At 35.3% G+C, this 20,157-nt stretch overlaps 1 pseudogene; it reads right to left on the reverse strand.

Moving 5' to 3' along the window:
• The window catches only part of LOC123952144, a 66,188-nt pseudogene extending 46,366 nt beyond the window's left edge, over positions 1-19,822 (reverse strand).
• Positions 19,823-20,157: the final 335 nt, after the last annotated feature.

Genomic DNA, 20,157 nt, shown 5'->3' on the forward strand with positions numbered 1-20,157 from the left:
TACCCTCCAGCAAATCTCAGTTTGTTTCCTGTGATTAAGAGTCTCTTATGATTTGCCTCCCTCCCTGGTCCCATCTTGTTTCATTTTTTTTTCCCTCCCTTCCCCCCACAACCTCTTGACCTGCCTCTCAAATTCCTCATATGAAAAAGATCATCTGACAGTTGTCTTTCTCTGATTGACTTATATCACTTAGCATATAATACCTTCTAGTTCCATCTACATTGATCACCAAAAAGAAGTCCATTTATATCTTTCCTGCCCATTGCTTTTTTATTTTTCTTAGTTACTGCTTTTTACAATAATGTGACAGAAATCTCATAATAAAACATAGATAGGATCTTTTATTTTCTAGCTAATGGTGCAGAGAAAATATGTATCATACATATATTTATATGTCTACATATATGCCTATTTTATCAATTTTACTGTATTTTTGTTTAACACAATACTATTAGATGACTTTCTTGTGAAATCATTTTTTCCTTTATAAATTTTGCATCAAATGAATAATGAGGGAAATCTTATTTTTTTTCTTTTTACTGTCTTTTTAAAAAATCTTCAACACTTTAAAAATTTTATTTTTATAACATAGAGGACATTGGGAGAAGGACATTGGGAGAAGTGAGTTGTGGGAATCAGAGGCAGAGACAAACCATGAGAGACTATGAACACTGAGAAACAAACTGAGGGTTTTTGAGGGGTGAGACTGGTGATAGGTATTAAGGAGTGCATATATTGGATGGAGCACTGTGTGTGGTACATAAACAATGAATCTTAGAAACTGAAAAAAAAATAAATTTAAAAGAAAGAAAAAAATTAAAAAATTTATTTTTAGCATGACATAAATAACATGCAATAATTTAAATATAAAATGTATCAATTTAAATAAGCATTTGAAAAAGACATTTTATAGCTGTACATTCCTCAAATGAATTTAATACTAAAAATATTCTTGATGATTGTTTAATTATTATATGCTTAAATTATCAAAGCAATTGAGACCAAGAGGATTTGTCTGAAAGGCACAATTATTTAAAAGGCATTTGTGTGTGTGTGTGTTTGGATCTGTAAATGTAAGGCACAATAGGATCCAGCTAAATCAAATAAACTTATTTCTCAGGTTGAATCAGCTTGGTCCCCTAAAGAAAAAAGATAGAACAAATTGAGTGCTTCAGTGTCAACAGGGTCTATCAACCAGGGTTACAAGCATGTATGTCTAAGACACCTCAAGGTTATAAAACAAATTCCTAAAAGTTCAGGTTTATTGCTTCACACTGAGTCACTGTAAAACCTTCTGAATCCCCTTGGGAACCTTTTATTTCAAAATCAATGTTAGAGTTGTTTGAAGAGAAGAGAACTATCTCTGAACCAATGCTCAAGCAGTTAGAAATGATTATAGGTCTTTGAAATAAACTTTTAAGAAGCTTTTCAAATTTTGAAGAATGGACATGAGAGCTACCTCTTACATCTACCAAAACGCTATCACCTACATATAATTAATACATATCATGATGGAAAACTTGTATGAACTTCATGGGAAGCATTTTTATTTGTTCAATATAGGGATTTAAATTTGTAGGTTTTCAAGTAGATGCCCAAGATGTTGATGTAGGCTTAGAGAAAGAGGGAACAAAATTACATTTAGAATTTACAAAGTTTTTACAGATATTTACAGTAGGTGGCTCTACATAGAAAAAAAAGGTAATGTAAAGAATCAATATTTAACTTCACTTATATATGCAGGTTTTGGTTTAATATGAACACATTGAGATGATACATGATGCTTGTTCTTCAGAGATGAGGAAACATCAGTATAAATGTTTAGAGTTATTTCTTATTTTGAATTACTTCTTGATTATTAGTTAAGGAGGTTATCCATTGACAAATATTCCACAGTATATAAATATACACACAGGAGTAATGAGCTAAAAAATTTCCCCCAGCCTTTGGAGGCTAATTTTATTTGCTCACATGTCTCGTTTTGTCTAACAATGACATATCATTGAGTGTCCTACTGTAGAATTGCAGATTCAGAACCATTTTGCTTTTTGGAGTTAACATGGAATGCTGACATAGGACTTCCTTGAATCCAGGCTGGAGGAATATTTTCTCCTTATTTTTTTCCCTCCCATATACATTTGATCTAAAATATGCCATGAAATATTGAATGTTTTAAAATGATATGTCTAACATGTTAGAAAGATCAGCAATAATATAAACACTCATGGACACTATACACAAGGTTTTTCACAGTTCTGGAGAATAGAAGTCTGAGATAAGATGTCAGAAGGGTTGACATCTGAGGGATGAGAAAGGGAATCTGTTCCAGACCTCTTTTCATGGCTTATAGCTGGCCATTTTGTCCCTGTGTGTCTTTACATTGTCTTCTGTGTGTATCTCTGTGTTCCAATTCCCTCCATCTTAGTCTCTGTTGGCCAGGGGATTGTTTCAGTCTCACACCTGTGTTCTGGGATTTTAATTCTGGTGTTTTGTCCATGGATAGTTGCTAGTTGGTCTTCTTGAGTGGAGGATTGGAATCCAGAGCAACATGTGACACCATCTTGATGATATCACTCAACACAGTTTTTTTTTTTCCATTTTATTTATTTTTTCAGCGTAACAGTATTCATTCTTTTGCACAACACCCAGTGCTCCATGCAAAACGTGCCCTCCCCATTACCCACCACCTGTTCCCCAAACCTCCCACCCCTGACCCTTCAAAACCCTCAGGTTGTTTTTCAGAGTCCATAGTCTCTTATGGTTCGCCTCCCCTCCCCAATGTCCATAGCCCGCTCCCCCTCTCCCAATCCCACCTCCCCCCAGCAACCCCCAGTTTGTTTTGTGAGATTAAGAGTCATTTATGGTTTGTCTCCCTCCCAATCCCATCTTGTTTCATTTATTCTTCTCCTATCCCCCTACCCCCCCATGTTGCTTCTCCATGTCCTCATATCAGGGAGATCATATGATAGTTGTCTTTCTCCGATTGACTTATTTCACTAAGCATGATACGCTCTAGTTCCATCCATGTCGTCGCAAATGGCAAGATTTCATTTCTTTTGATGGCTGCATAGTATTCCATTGTGTATATATACCACATCTTCTTTATCCATTCATCTGTGGATGGACATCTAGGTTCTTTCCATAGTCTGGCTATTGTAGACATTGCTGCTATAAACATTCGGGTACACGTGCCCCTTCGGATCACTATGTTTGTATCTTTAGGGTAAATACCCAGTAGTGCAATTGCTGGGTCATAGGGTAGTTCTATTTTCAACATTTTGAGGAACCTCCATGCTGTTTTCCAGAGTGGTTGGACCAGCTTGCATTCCCACCAACAGTGGAGGAGGGTTCCCCTTTCTCCACATCCTCTCCAGCATCTGTCATTTCCTGACTTGTTAATTTTAGCCATTCTGACTGGTGTGAGGTGATATCTCATTGTGGTTTTGATTTGTATTTCCCTGATGCCGAGTGACGTGGAGCACTTTTTCATGTGTCTGTTGGCCATCTGGATGTCTTCTTTGCAGAAATGTCTGTTCATGTCCTCTGCCCATTTCTTGATTGGATTGTTTGTTCTTTGGGTGTTGAGTTTGCTAAGTTCCTTATAGATTTTGGATACTAGCCCTTTATCTGATATGTCGTTTGCAAATATCTTCTCCCATTCTGTCAGCTGTCTTTTGGTTTTGTTAACTGTTTCCTTTGCTGTGCAAAAGCTTTTGATCTTGATGAAATGCCAATAGTTCATTTTTGCCCTTGCTTCCCTTGCCTTTGCCGTTGTTCCTAGGAAGATGTTGCTGCGGCTGAGGTCGAAGAGGTTGCTGCCTGCATTCTCCTCAAGGGTTTTGATGGATTCCTTTCTCACATTGAGGTCCTTCATCCATTTGGAGTCTATTTTCGTGTGTGGTGTAAGGAAGTGGTCCAATTTCATTTTTCTGAATGTGGCCGTCCAATTTTCCCAGCACCATTTATTGAAGAGGCTGTCTTTTTTCCATTGGACATTCTTTCCTGCTTTGTCGAAGATGAGTTGGCCATAGAGTTGAGGGTCGATTTCTGGGCTCTCTATTCTGTTCCACTGATCTATGTGTCTGTTTTTGTGCCAGTACCATGCTGTCTTGATGACAGCTTTGTAATAGAGCTTGAAGTCCGGAATTGTGATGCCACCAACTTTGGCTTTGTTCTTCAATATTCCTTTGGCTATTCGAGGTCTTTTCTGGTTCCATATAAATTTTAGGATTATTTGTTCCATTTCTTTGAAAAAAATGGATGGTATTTTGATAGGGATTGCATTAAATGTGTAGATTGCTTTAGGTAGCATAGACATTTTCACAATATTTATTCTTCCAATCCAGGAGCATGGAACATTTTTCCATTTTTTTGTGTCTTCCTCAATTTCTTTCATGAGTACTTTATAATTTTCTGTGTATAGATTCTTAGTCTCTTTGGTTAGGTTTATTCCTAGGTATCTTATAGTTTTGGGTACAATTGTGAATGGGATTGACTCCTTAATTTCTCTTTCTTCAGTCTTGTTGTTGGTGTACAGAAATGCAACTGATTTCTGTGCATTGATTTTATATCCTGACACTTTACTGAATTCCTGTACAAGTTCTAGCAGTTTTGGAGTGGAGTCTTTTGGGTTTTCCACATATAGTATCATATCATCTGCGAAGAGTGATAGTTTGACTTCTTCTTTACCAATTTGGATGCCTTTAATTTCTTTTTGTTGTCTGATTGCTGAGGCTAGGACTTCTAATACTATGTTGAATAGCAGTGGTGATAATGGACATCCCTGCCGTGTTCCTGACCTTAATGGAAAAGCTTTCAGTTTTTCTCCATTGAGAATGATATTTGCGGTGGGTTTTTCATAGATGGCTTTGATAATATTGAGGTATGTGCCCTCTATCCCTACACTTTGAAGAGTTTTGATCAGGAAGGGATGCTGTACTTTGTCAAATGCTTTTTCAGCATCTATTGAGAGTATCATATGGTTCTTGTTCTTTCTTTTATTAATGTGTTCTATCACATTGATTGATTTGCGGATGTTGAACCAACCCTGCAGCCCTGGAATAAATCCCACTTGATCGTGGTGAATAATCCTTTTAATGTACTGTTGAATCCTATTGGCTAGTATTTTGGCGAGAATTTTTGCGTCAACACAGTTTTTTTTGTGTTTGTGTGTGTGTGTGTGTGTGTGTGTTTTAAATTTATTTATTTTTCAGCGTAACAGTATTCATTGTTTTTGCACAACACCCAGTGCTCCATGCAAAACGTGCCCTCCCTATTACCCACCACCTGTTCCCCCAACTTCCCACCCCTGACCCTTCAAAACCCTCAGGTTATTTTTTCAGTCCATAGTCTCTTATGGTTCGCCTCCCCTTCCATTTTTTTTTTTTATAAACATATAATGTATTTTTATCCCCAGGTGTACAGGTCTGTGAATCGCCAGGTTTACACACTTCACAGCACTCACGATAGCACATACCCTCCCCAATGTCCATAACCCCCTCCCCCTCTCCCAACCCCACCTGCCCCCAGCAACCCCCAGTTTGTTTTGTGAGATTAAGAGTCATTTATGGTTTGTCTCCCTCCCAATCCCATCTTGTTTCATTACACAGTTTTAAAAATAGAGCATAACATGTGCTCTTTTCCTGTGATATTTTCCTTGCTTTTCTTTGTGGTACAAACACATATGAAAGATTAAGGAATACAATGTTCATTTTCCCCTTAATTTTGAATTCTATATAAATACAGTATTTAAATAGCTTTATTTGTTCCTTTCCTTCAAAATTAAAAAATCACAAGATCCATTACGTTGATATATAATTATGGAATTGATTCATTTTATTACTGCTGTTTTCTTCAGCTTTACTGGGGTATAATTAAAACATCAAAGTTGTATATATGCTTAAAATGTACACCTTCATAGTTTGACATTCACAAACTTGAATCGCACAACATACATATGTATGTGCAGTGATCCCCACAGTAAGCTAATTAACATGTCCATCACCTCTCGTAGTTACCCCTTCCTTCCTTCTTTCTTTCTGTCTTTTATGGTGAAAACGCTTGGGATTTACCCTTGTAACAAACTGCTGTTTATAATTCTATTACTTGAATATAAGACTATTTATTTTCCTGTTGATGGACCTTAGTTTGTTTTTGATATATTTTTTCTATTACAAATATTCTTGTACGTGTTTCTTGTTGGCTGTATGCCAGTATTTCTTTAGAGTGGAATTGCTAGGTTGTAAGATATGAGAAAAGCCAAATTGTTTTCCAAAGTGATTGAATAAACATAATCATGAATTCCTATTCTTACCATTTAGTTTTCTTAATTTTTGCCAATATGATTGCAAAATAATTTTAATGCCTTTAATTTTCATCTTCTGATCAAAGTTAGATTAATTGTCAAATATTTATTGACAACTTGTGCATCCCCATCTATATTTCTCCCAATTTGCTGAAATTTTAGAATTGATTTACAGAAGTCCCTTATTTATTGAGTATTTTCTCTTTTTTAGTTATATATGTTGTGTTTATTTTCTCTTAATTTTTGGTTTGTCATTTTCATTTTAATAGAAATTCATACATATTTTTTTGTTTTCAAGTGGTCAGTCTTTTCCCAATTGTTTTTTGTGCCTATATAAAACATTTTATTTCTTAAATTATAAAGACGTTCTCCTGCTTTTGTTTCTAGAAGATTACACATTTGCTTTTTACATTTAATTCCTTGATTTATATAGAATTATCTTTTGGAAGTGGTCACAGTTTCAAAATTTTTCTTAAAGATTCCCTAAAAAACTTGAAAGTTATATACTGTTTTGAATGTTTTAATTTGACATGTGTGATATTTCCACAACTGTGTTTAGTTGCACAAAGAAAACTAGGGGGATTTTATCAGGTTTGGCATTCAGCAGAAAACTCACATCAATTTTAAAACAATATTCAGGGGCACTTAGGTGGCTCAGCTGGTTAAGCTTCTGGCTCTTCATTTCACCTCAGGTCATGATCTCAGAGTCATGAGATAGAGCCCTGTGTTGGGTTCTGCTCAGACATGGACTTGCTTGAGATTCTCTTTCTCCATCTTCCTCTGCCCCTCCCACACTCATGCATGCTCTCTTTCTCTTTAAAAAAAAAAAAAAAGGTATCCAGTGAATCAAAATACTGTGACAATTTGATAACCACAGTCCTCCAGTTAAAAAAAGTTCAGCAATTAGAGCATACTGAACATTTGGATTTTTTGCCTTGTATTCAATATTTAATGTTTTATGATTCAAATTATTTTAATTACCTATGCTATATATATATATATATTTATATATAATGAAAATGTAAGCATGATTCATAATACTTTGAGAATTTTTGTACATTGAAAGCTCTCTACAATTTAAATTTTTTTCAGGATTTTTTTCATTACATTTGAATTAGTATGAGGTGTGAGTGTAAAAATGAGCAAAAAAATTTATCTGAGTAACTGTTAAAGATAAGGAATAAAATACAAACTATAAATTATCTTTTATAAGATAGAAAAAGCTTTTTTCCTATTAGTTCATATATGCCTGATGAATTATTGCTAATTGCTAGAATGAGACCTTTTCCTAGTTTTCTTTAATATAGATGAAAATGATGAGAAAATTTGTGTATTTAATGGAGAGATACAAGGAAACAAGCTCTGTAATAGCATTGTTACTCAGTGCTTTAAACTCTTCAAATTATGTTCCAAATAACATAGTGGTTTCTCATAAAACCTATTTTTAATGTTATATCAGCTGACAACTTGATTACTTCCTCCTTCAGTTTTATTGATAGCAAGAAATTGGAAATGACCTAACTTTCAAAAAGATTTGTTACCCAGTCATGAAGATCAATCATATATGTATCTAGGAATAATACCTAAAAGGCTTTACTAAGACTTTTCAGAAGACCATTAGTTATTTCTTTTAATTCTTTCTCCATTTAGAGACAACGTGTTTAACCTGATATACTAAAAGTTTATTAGAAAAAAAAATGCATTTTGAAATCAATTCTATTTTTATCAGTGCAATATATAATTTTAATTAAAGGTTTTCTCTTATCTCACATTTTAAATATATTTGAGCAAAAGTCATGGAGCCATAGTTAAACACATTTATTTTATTTTAAATGATGGTCATATAACCTAATTGGCAAAGTCAATCCTTGTCAAGCAAATTAGCCAAGCAAGGTTTATTTTTCTTTTAGAAAGTAGTGTAAATGTGTTAATAAGCTCCCTTCATAATCATTGAACTTCTAAATTCCAGCTCTAAAATGAATAGATTCCTAGCATCATTTTGTGGTCTGGATAAGATAAAGGGCTACATCATTAGCATTTCTTAAGTTTTCATTCATTCTCATTCATTTCTTCCCTCTCTCCTTCTCCTCTGTATTGCTAGACATTCCCCCCAGGAGAGATGCATTAAATATTTGACAATAATTTTGAAATATCTGGAAATAATTTGGGACTTTATCAGTTCTGTACTCCGTGTGGAATAACCTGATGAAGAATATTTTGAAATAGAACAAAATGTTACATTTCTCATGCTAAGCTTTTTTCGCAGAAAAGAATATGTATACAAGAGGAAATGAGACAGCCTCAGGTCTGGGTTTTGGCATATTGGTCGAATGATGGTGGCATTTTAATATCTTCCTTTATCAGGTACTTGGGCATTTTTACACCACAGAATAATTCTGAATGAGTGAGAGGTATGGCTCTCTTTTGCAAATATGGAAAAAGGCAAAAGTGAAAAAGACATTAAAAAAAGTGTTTTCTTAGAGTAGTTTTATGAAAGAATACATACGGAAGTCCAAAATTGAGAATCTTTTTCTCTTCAAATTTTCTGTGCTGATATGACTTCAGTTCTTAAACTCCCAGTTTTCACATATGTCTCATTCAAAGTGATTGGTATATGGTGTGAGGTAGGGATTTATTTCTTTATTTTTCTATATTTACATTCAATTGAGATATCACCATATACTGAATAAGTACCACTGGTCTTCAGTGGTAGCTGGGTCAGTAGTTAGATTTCCACTTACTATGCACATGTGTACTGTCCTACTGTCTTCCCCTGTATCTATACCACAGTGTAATTACCATGGCTTTGCAAAAATTCTTGATATATGTATAGAAAATCAGTTACTTTTATTCCCCCCCTGCATTTTGTCTCCCCTTCAGAGTTTCATTACTACTTTCTTTTATTTAAGCTTCTAACTAAATTTTACCAAAACCCTTTTGAGATTTTAGTGGAACAAGATTGAATTTAATAGCAGTTGAGAATTGATACATTAATGATGCTGTGTTTTCTGTTTATGAATGTGCTATGTCTCTCCACTTATTTAGGACCTTTTTAGGGTTTTATATTTTATATTTTTTCCCCATAAAGGGATTACCCTAGTGTTCAGCTTTATACCTAAGTATTGTGTGTTTGTATTGTTATTTTTAATGGCATTTTATTTGCAAGCACCTACTAAGTACGAAATTATGTCCTAGGCACCTTTTACATGTTTCAGCAAACCCAGAAAATAAATATAGCTGTCCAGTTTTTAAATTTTATAATTTAAGTAGTTAAACCTCAGAGAAGTTAAACAACTGAAGGGCAGAGACTGGTTTTGAACGTAGGACCGACCAATTTCTTTCTTTCTTTTTAAGATTTTATTTATTTATTTGCCAGAGCACAACAACAGAAGAGGCAGAGGGAGAAGCTGGCTCCCAGCTGAGAAGGAGAATGAATATGGGACTCAGGGACTTGATCCTGGGGCCCTAAGATCATGAACTGAGCCCAAGGGAGACCTTTAACCAACTGAGCCACCCAGGTGTCCTAGGACTGACTAATTTCTAAGGCAGTGTCCTTGCCTACACCTTCCATTCTGGAGCAACATAAGTATGTACAGGGGAGACTGAATGTGAAGAAATTACAAGGCAGTGTAAATAGTGTAAATAGTGTCAAATGCAGGCCTAGGAAAGGATCATTAAAATCCAGAGGAAGAGATAATAGATTTTTCCTTGCTTACATTAGAAGACGTTTATATTAGATAAAATTATATATAACATATTATTTCTTACAATATAGTTATATATTATATAATTATGTAAATATATACTATATTATAATATTAATTTACTTCTCCCTATCTGAGGTTCCATGAGCCTATCAGAAATTTTATTTATCTTTCAAATATACTAAACTGTCTTATTTATGAACAAACTCAGAGGACAGATCCACAGAAAAGTCATAAGTAGGCTGGTACCATTCCTTTTTAACTTTGTCACTTCAGTGTATTTACCCATTCACTCACTACATGTGTAGACAGTAGTCATATATTTCACTATTCGTAGAAATTTCTTTTGCAACACTCTTAATACGACCAGTTTCTTCGCTTGATCTTACAGTTGTTCCAGGGTAAATGTGTACGGGGCAATTGAACAACCAGTCCTTAGATGGTTCTGTAGAATATTGCTAATGGTAATCAGGTTAGAATCACAGAATCAGGTTTCAAGAGAACAAGGAAACATGACTTTTTTGCAGGACACTGAATATGTATATACATAAATTTACTTCTAAATGATCTTTTCCCTACCCTTTAGTTTTCTTGCTTTTTATTTATGTGATTTTATTTATCTTTTTTTCCCCTTATATTATTCACTCTCTTGTCTAAATTATGTTATCTCAAAGGTTGTTTGTAGAGTTCTTAGCTGCTATCAGTGTGCTGTGCTTCTGCTAAGGGTGAAAAATACTGATTTCATATAGGTCATACACTAAAGGAATTTTTAGTCTGTAGTCTATTGTGAAACACACTTTATTCTCAAAAGTGAAAATCAAAGCAGAAAGCAGTAGTGGAAGAAAGGGGTGAAAATAGACGTGAGCAGTCAGGAAGAGACCACCTCCACATGTGGTCACCAGGAAAGACTCAGAAAGTAGCTTTTGGTGTCCCTCTTTAAACAATTATAGGATCTGGTAAGTGTGGGCAAGAAAGTAAGTAGTGTCTTTTTTTTTTTTTTAACTCTGGATCAGCTATACCTACTTCCATATTTCTTATGTTCTTAGGGAGGCAAGTACATTAGGTTCTTTTCTCTCCAGAAATTTGTGTAAAGTGCAGCAGTGTACTTGACTGATTATTTATTTTTGGGATGTTGAGTTTGAGAAGTTCTTCATAGGTCTTGGATATCAGCTCCAAGGTGCCCTTCGACAGATGAATGGATAAAGAAAATGTGGTCTGTATATACAATATTTTACTCAGCCATTAGAAAAGATGAATACCCAACTTTTGTATCAACACGGATGGAACTGGAGGAGATTATGCTGAGTGAAATAAGTCAAGCAGAGAGAGTCAGTTATCATATGGTGTCACTTATTTGTGGAACATAAGGAATAGCATGGAGGACATTAGGAGAAGGAAGGGGAAAATGAAGGGGGAAAATCAGAGAGGGAGAGGAACCATGAGAGGCTGTGGACTCTGAGAAACAAACTGAGGGTTTTTGAGGGGAGGGAAGTGGGGGGGATGGGTTAGCCTGGGGATGGGTTAGCCCAGTGATGGGTATTGAGGAGGGCATGCATGGCATGGAGCACTGGGTGTTATACACAAACAATGAATCATGGAACACTATATCAAAAACTAATGATGTATGGTGACTAACATAATATAATTTAAAAAATTAAAAAATCACATCTGGGGGTGCCTGGGTGTGTCAGTCAGTTAAGCATTTGACTCTTGATTTTGGCTCAGATCATGATCTCAGGGTTGTGAGATTGAGCCCCATGCCAGGCTCTGCACTAGGCTGCCCCCTTCCTCTCTATAAAACAAAAAACAAAAAAGCAACCCACATCTGAAGTAGCTTCCATAGCTGTATACTTTACTTGTGACTTCGCTTAAAAGAATCTAGACATGACAGGCTTTTTAGAAAATGTGTAGTGGTAACTCATCTCTGCTAATGGAAGTGCAAGTTTTATGCAAGCATACTCTCCCTTCATAAGTCGTTTTATCAGATTTACTATTGAATTGATTCTTTTCTGCTATGTATTGATTACATTGAAAATCCCCAATTTTTCTGACATATTTTGTCTGAACCATAATAATGCTTTTTCTATGTCACAGTACCTCTTATAACCCAAATTTCCTTCTCCAAAAGAAAGAACAAAGTCATCTCTCTGGCCACTTTAATTCTCATACTTTTTCTTTTAATGGATATCCTAGGTACCAATCCATTCTTTCACTATTGAAACTCTTAGAAAAAATTTGTCTTAGAATCTTCCACATGGTCTCAATATGTTCAGGAATTTATGTACAAGGGTGTCTGGATGGCTGAATCAGTTAAGCATTCGACTCTTGATTTTGGCTCAGGTCTTGATCTCAGGATCATGGGTTCAAGTCCTGTTTTGGGCTCCACACTGGGCATGGAGCCTACAAAAAAAAAAAAGAAGAGGAGGAAGGAGGAGGAGGAGGAGAGGGAGTGGTGAGGAGGAGAAGGAGGAGGGGAGAGGAGGGGGGAGGAGGGGGAGGAAGAATTTATGTATAAATTAATTGCTTAGAGAGGAAAATATTACTACAAAAAATATTCAGAAGATTCCATCTCCTTCTCTTAACAGACTAAGCTAAATGAACATCAGTGTCACAGTTTATTACATTTTTTCCTCTTGTTTAAACTTTGTAAGACTGCTGTTTAAATACTCCATCATCCCTATGTTTTCATAAACCAGAAGCTTTATTTTCCCCCAAATTCTAACATTGGTAATAGAATGGTATTTTGGACTTTTTTTCCTAGATCTATGGTATTTCTGTTTGGAAAAATTTATTTTTCTTCATGTGGTTGGTAGAAGGGGTGAGTATATGGACAGGGAAGGAGTATTAATAAGAAATAGTGTGAGCATAAAACAAGTTCCATGTTTAGAATTATATTTCTATAGAATATGGAATATGTGTTTTGGGACAGTAAAGCTTGTTGAACAGAATTACTCATATTTTTTATGTGTTCTTTGCTTATGGTTACATTGGTATAAAAGTGGATGTCTTTATGTTATGATAAGCACATTTCTATTAAGGTGTATAAACTTAAAATTGTGGGAAATATTCATAACAAATCTACAACGCATGGTAATTTTGAATAGACATCATTGTAGAAACAATTTTTACAAATTTTTATCTTCTTGGATTTGTTTTCTTGATATTAACACAGTTCACCAAGTGTTAGCTACCACAGTGGTAAATATTACAAAGCCAGTCTTCTGAGACCTATCATAAAACTACCTAGATACTGTTTAAATTCACATTGTTATTGTGAATTACTTAGATAAGGTTATTGATCCTTAAAAAAAAGCAAGCATAAACCTAAAAGTTGAATTTCTTTTATATGCCACTATGACATTTTGAGACTCATTATCTTACTTGATTCAAACAATGGATAATGTCACAAAATTTTATTTTTTAAGTTTGGAATCTCTTTTATTTTTAAATTGCAATTCCAATGCAATTAGCATACAGTATTGTATTAATTTCAGTTTATAATAAAGTGCTTCAATAATACTATGCACTATTCATTGTTTATCACTGTAAGTATACCCTTAATCCCCTTCCCCTGTTTTACCCATCCCTCCACATCCTCCACCTCCCGGTAAACACCAGTATGTTCTCTATATTTAAGAGTCCGTTATTTGGTTTATCTCTTTTTTTTTCCTTTGTTTTGTTTCTTAAATTCTACATATGAGTGAAATCATATAGTATTTGTCTTTCTCTGACTGACTCATTTCGCTTAGCATTATACCCTCTAGATGCTCCATGTTGTTGCAAGTGGCAAGATTTCATTCTCTTTTTTTCAAAGATTTTATTTATTTGACACAGAGAGAGATCACAAATAGGTAGAGAGGCAGGCAGAGAGAGAGAGGGGAAGCAGGCTCTCTGCTCAGCAGAGAGCCTGATGTGGGGCTCAATCCTAGGAGCCTGAGACCATGACCTGAGCCAAAGGCAGAGGCTTAACCCACTGAGCCACTCAGGCGTCCCAAGATTTCATTCTCTTTTATGACTTATATCGTATTATGTGTATATGTACACCACTTCTTCTTTACCCATTCATCTATTAATGGACACTTGGGCTGTTTCCATAATTTGCCTATTATAATAATGCTGCATGTTTCATATTCCTTGGGTAAATACTCAGTATTATAATTACTGGAGCATATGGGAATTTTATTTTAACTTTTTGAGGCACCTCTGTTATCTTTTCCAAAGTGGCTGCGCCAGCTTCTATTCCTACCAACAAACACTGGGATTCCTTTTTCTCCACATCCTAGCCATTACTTATGATACTTGTGTTTTGATTTTAGCCATTCTAACAGGTGTGAGGTAATATCTCATTGTGGTTTTGATTTGCATTTCCATGATAATGAGTGCTGTTGACCATCTTGATATTGTCTTTGGAGAAATTTCTATTCATGTCTTTGGCCCATTTTTAATTGGATTATTTTTTTGTCTGTTGTTTGTGTACTTTATATATATTGGCTATTAACCCCTGATGGATATACCATTTGAAAATATCTTCTGTTCACTATGTTGTCTTTTGCTTTGTTTATTATTTCTTTTGTTGTGGAGAAGTTTTTATTTTATTTTATTTAGAAGTTTTTGTTTTAATGTAATTCCAATAGTTTACTTTTGCATTTGTTGCCCTTGCCTCAAGAGACATACCTAGCAAAATGTTGCTACACCCAGGGTCAGAGAAATTACTGCCTGTACTGTCTTTTAGAATTTTTATGGTTTCAGGTCTCACATTTAGGTCCTTATTCCATTTTGAGTTTATTTTTGTGTAAGAAAGTGGTCCAGCTTCATTCTTTTGCATGTAGCTGTCCAGGTTTCCCAACGCCATTTGTTGAGCAGATTGTCTTTTACCCATGGTGTATTCTTCTTCCTATGTCAAAAATTCATTGACCATACAATTGTGGGTTTGTTTCTGGGCTCTTTATTCTGTTCTATTGATCTATGTGCCTATTTTTGTGCCAGTACCATACTGTTTTGATTACTACAGGTTTGTAATTTAACTTGAAATTTAGGATTGTGATAGCTGTAGTTTAGCTCTTTTTCAAGATTACCTTCACTCTTTAGGGTCTTTTGAAGTTCCATAAGTATTTTGGGATTGTTTTTTCTAGTACTATGAAAAATGCTGTTGGTATTTTGATAGGGATTGCATTAAATGTGTAAATAACTTTGGGTTGTATGGACATTTTAATAATATTTGTTCTCCTAATCCATGGTCATGTAATATTTTTCCATTTGTCTAATCTTCAATTTCATTCATCAGTGCTTTATAGTTTTCAGTTTACAGATCTTTCACCTCCTTAGTGAGGTTTATTCCTAGGCATTTTATTCACTTTGGTGCAATTATAAATGAGCTTTTCTTAGTTTCCCTTCCTGCTACTTCATTATTAGTGTATAAAAACACAGTAGATTTCTGTAGATTGATTTTGTATTGTGTGACCTTACTAAATTAACTTATGAGTTGTGGTCATTTTTTGGTGGAGTCTTTAAGGTTTTCTGTATATAGTATCAAGTCATCTGCCAATAATGCAAGTTTTACTTCTTCCCTACCAGTGTGAATGCCATTTATTTCTTGTCTGATTGCTGTGACTAGGATTTCTAGGACTATGTTTGGGGGGAAAAAAAGGTGATGAGAGTGGAAATCCTTATCTAAGATTTCCAATCCTTATCTTATTTCTGACCTTAGAGGAACTGCTATGAGTTTTTTTTTTCCCCATTGAGTATGAGGTTAGTTGTGGGTTTTTCATATATGGCCTTTATTACATTGAGGTATGTTCTCTCTAAACCTACTTGGTTGAGGGTTTTTTCATAAGTGGATGTTGTACTTCGTCACACGCTCTTTCTGCATCTTTTGAATTGATCTTATGATTTTTATCTTTTCTCATATTGAGACAATGTGTCACATTGATTAATTTGTGAGTATTGAATCACCCTTGCATCTCAGGAATAAATCCCTCTTGATCATGGTGAATGATTTTATAATAAATTGTTAGATTCAATTTGCTAATATTTTGTTAAGGATTTTTGTGTTGATGACCATGAGAGATCCTAGCCTCTAGTTATCTGTTCATTTTCTTCCTTCCTTCCTTTCTTTCCTTTTTTCATTCATTCATTCATTCATTCATTCATTCATTCATTCATTCATCTGGTCTGGTATCAAGGTAATTCTGGCTTCATAGAATAAATTCAGAAATAATCTTTCCTCTTCTGTTTTTTGGAATAGTTTCAGAAGAATAGGCATTCATTCTTAAGTGCTTTGTAGAATTCACCTGTGAAACCATCTGGTCCTAGACTTTTATTTGTTGGCAGTTTTTTGATCAGTGATTTGATTTCATTGCTGGTGTTTTGTTTGTTGAAATTTTGTATTTTCTCCTGATTCAGTTTTGGGAGGTTACACATTTCTAGGAATTTATCCATTTCTTCCAAGTTGTCTAATCTGTTGGCATACAGCATTTCATAATTTTCTCTCAAAATTCTTTGTATTTTTGTGATAACAATTGTTACTTCTCTTTTATTTCTGATTTGGAGTACACCCTCTCTTTTTTAAATCAATCTTGTAGACATCTATCAACTTTATCGATCTTTTCAAAGAACCATCTCCAGGTTTCATTGATTTGTTCTATATTTTCTATTTTTTAGTTTCTAGTTCATTTATCTCTGCCCCAATCTTTATTATATTTCCCTCTACAGATTTGAGTTTTGTTGTTTTTATAGCTCCTGGAGGTATAGGCTTAGGTTGTTTAAGATTTTCCTTTCTTCTTGAGGCATGTCTGTAATGCTATAAACTTCCCTCTTAGGACAGCTATTCCTGCATCCTGGAGACTTTTGACAGTTGTGTTTTCATTTACATTTGCCTCCATGTATTCTTTTATTTCTTCTTTGATTTCATGGTTGACCCATTTATTGTTCAGTAGCATGTTCTTTAGCTTCCATGTGTTTGTGTTCTTTTCTAGCTTTTTCCTTGTTGATTGCTAGTTCCTTGGCATGGTGATCAGAAAAAAATGAATGGTATGACTTTGTATATATGTATGTATGTATTTGTTTGTTTGTTTTGAGAGAGCGAGAGTGAGAGAGCATGAGATGAGGGAGGGTCAGAGGGAGAAGGACTCCAGGACCATGACCTGAGCTGAAGGCAGTCGTCCAACCAACTGAGCCACCCAGATGCCCATGACTTTGTTTTTTGAAATTATTGAGACTTATTTTGTGGCTTAATGTGTATATTTTGATGTTTTAGGATGAAATATTGTGGATATATCTGTTAGATTCATTTGTTCCAGTTGTCACACAAATGCATTATCTGTTGTTTCTTTGTTGATTTTCTGTTTTGATGATCTATCCATTGGTGTAAATGGGATGTTTAATTCCCCCATTATTTTATTATTATCAGTTACATCCTTTTTGTTTGTTATTAGCTGCATTATGTATTTGGTGCTCCCATGTTGGGTTCATAAATATTTACAACTGTTTTATCGTTTTGTTAGATTCTCTCCTTTACTATCACGTAGTGTCCTTCTTTGCCTCTTATAGTCTTTGTTTCTGAGTCTATTTTGTCTAATATAAGTATTGCTGCCCAGCTTTCTTTCCAATTCCATTTACATGATAGATGCTTTTCTGTCCCTTCACTTTAACTCTGCAGGTATATTTAGGTATGAAAAAAGTCTTCTTGTAGGCAGCATATAGGTGGGTTTTACTTTTTTATTTGTTTGGTCATTCTATATTTTTTTGATTGGAGCATTTAGTCCATTTATATTGAAAGTGTACTTTGTATCATTGTGTTACTTTTATGGTTGTTTTCATAATTCTTCTCTGTTCCTATATTCTCTTGCTGTCTTCTCTCATAGTTTTCTGGCTTACTTAAGTAATATACTTGAATTCCTTTCTCTTTATTTTTCACATATTTATTATTGGTTTTTGATTTATCATTACCCTCAGTTTTATATATAATATCTTACTCATATGCAGTCTATATTAAGTTGATGGTTGCTTAAGTTTGAACTCATTCTCAAAACACTAAATTTTTACTCTTTCTGCCTCATTTTAGGTATATAGTGTCATATTTTTGCATCTTTTTATTTGTGAAACCCTTAACTGATTTTGCAGATATACTTAATTTTACTGCTTTTGTGATTTGTGCATTTAGTCCTACTTATGGTTTTCATTTTCCATGGAGAGTCACTTTAATATTTCTTGTAATGCTAGAATGGTGGCACTCTATTCCTTTAACTTTTGTTTTTCTGGGAAACTCTTTATCTCTTCTGTTTATCTCTCCTTGCTGGATAGAGTATTATTGGTTACGGAACTTTCTCGGGTTTTGTTTTTTGTTTTTTCTTCCAGCACTGAATATATTATGCCATTCCTTTCTGCCCTGCATTGTTCCTGCTGAAAAATCCACTGATAGCCTTATGGGACTTGCTTTGTATGTCACTATTTTCTCTTGATGCTTCTAAAATTCTCTCTTTATCACAACTTTATGCCATTTAATTATTATGTATACTTGTGTGGACTTGCTTGGGTTGATTCTATTGGGTTCTCTCTGCCTCCTGAATCTAGATTCCTATTTTCTTCTCCAGATTTTGGAAGTCCTCAGCTATTATCTTTTTAAATAAATTTTCTGTTCCATTCTCTCTCTCTCTTCTGAGATCCATGGAATGTGAATATTATGCATAATGGTATTGCTGAGTTCCCTAATTTCTTGTTATGTTTTCCCTCTCCTGTTCAGTTTGATTGCTTTCCATTATTCTGTCCTCCACAGTGCTGCTATTTTTTTTTTTTTTTTGCTTCCCCTATTTAGTATTTACTCCATCTGGTGTATTTTTTTTTTAAGATTTTATTTATGTATTTGAGAGAGAGAGAGAGAGAATGAGAGAGAGAGCGTGCACATAAGAGGAGAGAGGACAGCGGGAGAAGCAGGCTCCCTGCTGAGCAGGGGGCCCCATGTGGGACTCAATCCTGGGACTCCAGAATCATTACCTGAGCTGAAGGCAGTTGCTTAACCAACTGAGCCACCCAGGCAACCCATCTGGTGTATTTTTAATTTCAGTTACTGAGTCCTTCATCTCTGATTGGTAGGTTTTAGTGTCTTGTCTCTTGGTTGAGGATCTCACTGAGGTCCTCTGTTCTTTTTTCAAGATCAGTAAGAATCTTTATGGCCATTATTTCAAATTTTCTATCAGGCATATTATCTGTTTTTCATTTAAGTCTCTTCCTGTGATTTTGTCCTGTTCATTTATTTGGTACATATTCCTCCATATTCTCATTTTGTCTTACTCTCTGTGTTTGTTTCTATGTGTTAGGAAAGTCAGCTATGTCTCCTGCTTTTGAAAGAAGTGGGCTTATGAAGAAGGGGTCCTGTAGTACCCTGTAGTACAATGTCCCCAGTTCACCAGAACCTGGCACTTCAGGGGTTTTTCTATGTGGGCTGCCTATACCCTACATTTGTGGCTGAGCCATGTTTACTTTTTGTTCAGTGTCTCTAATGATTCTCTTTGCCTTTTGTGGTCAGGGTTTGGTCTCTATTGTTAATGAGCCATCTGAGACCAACTTCAACTTGAGTTTAATGAGACCAGACATTTGCCAGAGATGCAGTATCACTGAACTGCAAGGCACTTACCTGTGTTGTCTCCGCAGAAGCTTTCATTGGTGGGTAGAGCCTGCTTTCAGACCATATGTCTTCCTCCAGCCTACTGCTGGGGCTGCAGTGGAGTTGATGTGTGTAGTCTTCCTCCTTTCTTCCTGGCTGAGGAGTCGCTTTATGATGATGCTGACTCCTTTGGGGCTGCTTGCGCACTGCCATGCTTATGGCAATGTTTCCCATGGATTCCTGCCAAGGGAGTGTTGGATGACACAGGTCTGTAGGAGACAGAGGGGGCATGTGGTGTCAGCAAGGTTGTGTTCCTCTGCTGTGGAAAACTCCTACTGAGGGCAGATTGGAGAGAGCCCATCTATAGAAGACCACAGGCAGTGCACTGTAGCAAGCTAGATAGAGAGTGTTTGGGCTATGCTTGGTCCAATAGGTGGTCTTTGTGTCTAGGCTAGGGAGGGGGCAGAAGAGGAAAATGGTGCCTCTCAGGTCTTTTGTTCTTGGAAAAGTCTCCTAAAGATCCCTGCCCCCTCCTCCAGCAAATGCTC

Source organism: Meles meles, chromosome 10 (genome assembly GCF_922984935.1).
Source record: "Meles meles chromosome 10, mMelMel3.1 paternal haplotype, whole genome shotgun sequence".
In the NCBI taxonomy this organism is placed as follows: Eukaryota; Metazoa; Chordata; class Mammalia; order Carnivora; family Mustelidae; genus Meles; species Meles meles.